Genomic DNA, 4,286 nt, shown 5'->3' with positions numbered 1-4,286 from the left:
TGTTGGTCCGATAATCGAGGTTAGCATCAACAGTGATAAGTCTTGTTGAGAGTAGTACCTTTGATATGATATGATAAGAAGGATACTTCCCCTGTTATTCGTCCCCCAGCCCATAAGCCCGGTATTACTATGGGAAAAACATCAGACAAACCCAAGTTGAGGGGCACTCTATAAGATAGTGGCCAGAACTCATCAAAGCTATCAAGGTCATAAAAATACAAGGAAACCCTAAGAATCTGTCACAGACCAGAGGAGACTGTAAAACACGATGACTGAATGTAATGTGGTCTCCTGGATAGGATCCCGGAACAGGAAAAGGATTTTGGTGGAAAAACTAGTGAAATCCACATCAAGTATAGAATTAAGTTAATAATTGGGGCGCCTGGGTGGCTCAGTCGTTAAGCGCCTGCCTTCGGCTCAGGGCGTGATCCCGGCGTTATGGGATCGAGCCCCACATCAGGCTCCTCCGCTGGGAGCCTGCTTCTTCCTCTCCCACTCCCCCTGTTTGTGTTCCCTCTCTCGCTGTCTCTCTCTCTGTCAAATAAACAAATAAAATCTTTTTTTAAAAAAAGAATTAAGTTAATAATTAAAAACAAAAGCAAATCTCCAAGCAGGTCTTCTGCAGCCAGCTGGCCCCAGGCTGCCGTAATGCACTTTGATCACCCAGTACGGTGGAGGTTCTCAGACCTTGGTGTGCAGTGGAATCACCCAGGGAGTTTGTAAGCTCTGTAGATCCCGCCACAAAAATTCTAAGGGGGTTCATAGTGGGCTTGAGATGGACATTTTTTTTTTTAAAGATTTTATTTATTTATTCGACAGAGACAGAGACAGCCAGCGAGAGAGGGAACACAAGCAGGGGGAGTGGGAGAGGAAGAAGCAGGCTCATAGCAGAGGAGCCTGATGTGGGGCTCGATCCCACAACGCCGGGATCACGCCCTGAGCTGAAGGCAGACGCTTAACCGCTGTGCCACCCAGGCGCCCCGAGATGGACATTTTTTTAAAACAAGTGCCAAGTTTATTTGTTCACTTTTTGCATTTGAAGTATTCTTCATGACATCCTTGAGACTCTTTTGCGCTTCACCACACAACTGCAACTAACCACTCTTCAGGGTTTCCCCTCTCTGTCAGTTTTACGAAGGCCTGTCCATCCCCCTAGTTTCTTATTGTCATGAGCCTTAATTAGGCTGATTTGTTGTTCGCCATGAAGGGCCTCCACCAACTTGACATACATGGACTCATCACAGTTGGATGCAAGCACACAAAGATGGGCTTGGTGCCAAGACACGGGCAGCTTTGCAAATTCCATGTGCCAGAGCATGGTGGAAGAGGGCAGTCTTCAGCACCTCTTATAAAGCAGCATTGCTGTCCATTACCCCTCCAGTAGCAATGCCATGGCGGCGCGTTATGGGTGAAGCCAGATCTTGAATGGACCTTAGCCTCTGCCCAGTTTGTTGATGGCAGGGAAAGAGGGAATATGCATTTTTTTAAAAGATTTTATTTATTTATTTGACAGAGAGACAGCCAGCGAGAGAGGGAACACAAGCAGGGGGAGAGGAAGAAGCAGGCTCCCAGTGGAGGAGCCTGATGTGGGGCTCGATCCCAGAATGTCGGGATCATGCCCTGAGCCAAAGGCAGACCGTTAACGACTGCGCCACCCAGGCGCCCCGGGAATATGCATTTTTAATAAGCACTATAAAGGCTTCTGAAATGCCACATGTTAGACACACTGCACTGGAAACCAAATCTGATATTCTACTCATAATTACTATGTCCATCAATAAGATGTGAGTTCAATTGGAACAAAAACCTTCTGAAGATAAAAAGATCATGAACTTCCATTCATTATGTAACATCTCTAGTCTATTTGGGGCATTCAATGAGTTTCTTAATAGAATTCTTACCACCATTTGACATGTGATAAGTGTGAAATGAACAAATACTGAAAATAAGGAATTAATAGGAAACCTCCTGACACATTCTTTCTGATCATCCTGACCTGGTATAGCCAGGAGAGTTTATTTCCTATGGCACTTGATTCACATTTAGGTCATACTCTTATTTTTCAATACAGGCACAATGTCACCCATGAATTTGTTTGCAGAATTAGAGCCCGATGAGTATGTGTTCTTTTTTCAAAGGTATCCTATGCCCTCTCTCTTCAGGTTCTTCCTGCCCACAGTTCCCTCTCCCTGGGACTGTTTTACCAAACCAATCCATAGTACCCCCACCCTCCCAAACACACATTCCTACTCAAGTCTTAACTTAAAGATCATTTCCTCATCTGGCCTCTCACATTGGTAAGGGCCCCTCCAATATGGTCCCAGGGCTGTAGTCATTCCTGCAATACTACCATTACTTAAAAGAAATCTAGAATCCCTTTTTTTTGTGTTTTGTTGTTTTTTAAATCTGTTGCTTGTGTTCCAGTACTGTCTAGTAGAACTTTCTATGATAGCAGAAACGTTCTTTATCTGTGCTCAATCCAAGAAACCTGTTGCTTAAGCCTGTGCCCTAAACCACCATAGGAAAACTACCTCCTGACACCAAATAATTAATTACTTCATTTGTAACTTACCTTTTCTGTTAAGTTATGTGTTTCTTCCTATATTCATTCATTTGGCTGAGGGGGCAGGAAAGATTAGAGGAAACTCTCACACAAGAGGTGACATTGGAGAAGGTTGAGAGCAGTGAAGAGGTATTTCCTTGCAGAACAGAGAAAGGTCCTTCAGGCAGATGAAACACCATGGACAAAGGTTCAGAGCTTGAAACAGCAAAACAAAGTACAGGAAGTCTCACAGTCAAAGACAATGTCTAAGGAAGATGTGAATGGAACCCAACATAAAAATTTCATATAAGATAGGGGAAATTTTGGGGCACCTGGGTGGCACAGCAGTTAAGCATCTGCCTTCGGCTCAGGGCGTGATCCCGGCGTTGTGGGATCGAGCCCCACATCAGGCTCCTCTGCTATGAGCCTGCTTCTTCCTCTCCCACTCCCCCTGCTTGTGTCCCCTCTCTCGCTGGCTATCTCCATCTCTGTCGAATAAATAAATAAAATCTTAAAAAAAAAAAAGATAGGGGAAATTTTGATTAGAACTTGATACTGGAAAGTGAAAAGAAAAATTACAAATATAATCTATATTGTCATATATATTTAACAGAAGTTAGGTAGTGGCTGTGAGTCTGTCCTCATTTTTCAGAATAAACAAAATTAGTTGATTTAGGGCTTGGGAATCTACTTTTAAAAAACAAAACATATCTTGTAGCACATTTGATGTGGTGAAGTTCTTCATTTTTCTCAGCTGCCTCCCTTAATCTATGATCTTCAAATGCTTCTCTTTTGACGATCCTATTATGTCCATTTTTTCCTCTTTAATTATAAACCGGTCTAACCCTGCAAGACTTATTTATCAGTGTTTGCCTGATTCTAGCATTTCTCCAACATCACTTCCATTAATTTCATGAAACCCTGAATCAGGGTTATTCCTATTATGATGATTTTTGTGTCCCAAACTAACCAGAGACATTTGGATAACGATTATCAGTTTAGGAACTGCCTACAGTTCAGCATGGCCGGAGTGTTGGGTGTGAGGTAGGGAGCAGTGGGAAAACCTTGACATTTATAAGCTGGAGGTGTTCAGTAAGTAACTGACTTTTTGACCTTCAGATTTCTCTTCTATTTTGAGGAAGCCATTGCGAGAGTTCAAGAAAACTGCAAAAATGAAAGTATATGCCAGGAGGATGATGGTCCCTCAGCAAACACTCATGGTTTTTCCTACAATACTTTGGCTATCCTGTATTTGATAGCCACATTTGATGGATTGATTGACTTGTGCATGATTGGATTTTTTATCTTGTTACTCTGTCAAATAAACACAAAACCTGATAGATGAATTTGTATGCTGCAAAGGGACAAAGTAAGGAAAGGCCTGTCAATTTTTAAGACAGGGGTTTCTAAGAAGCTAGTTTCACATTGAATATATAGAGAAAAGCAGAACAGGAATGCAAGATATGACATATGCTGAGGATGATACCACTGAGACTAAACAGAGCTGGCATCTGTAAGACATGCAAAGATTTTTTTATTCCAGGGCCAAGGGATTCTGGAATCCAGCCCTTCCTGCCTGTCATTCATTCTAGAGAAATAAGTTAATTAGACAGTGAAAGAGGAGGATGAGCATGCCTCATTGCAGTCTTAAAATTGAATTTATAAATAAAAATAAGAAAATGGAGCTCATCCTAGGCTCTTCTGAGGAATTATTGACAAATTTGGGACTCACTGACATCTAATC

General features: G+C 42.3%; 1 pseudogene; it reads right to left on the bottom strand.

Moving 5' to 3' along the window:
* Nucleotides 1–1,023: 1,023 nt before the first annotated feature.
* LOC103661644 lies at nucleotides 1,024–2,336 on the bottom strand (annotated as a pseudogene).
* Between the last annotated feature and the right edge of the window lie 1,950 nt (nucleotides 2,337–4,286).

This window comes from Ursus maritimus, unplaced genomic scaffold, assembly GCF_017311325.1.
Source record: "Ursus maritimus isolate PB19 unplaced genomic scaffold, ASM1731132v1 scaffold_9, whole genome shotgun sequence".
NCBI lineage: Eukaryota > Metazoa > Chordata > Mammalia > Carnivora > Ursidae > Ursus > Ursus maritimus.
Note: the sequence above shows the minus strand (reverse complement) of the source record. Positions and strands in the feature narration are given on the sequence as shown.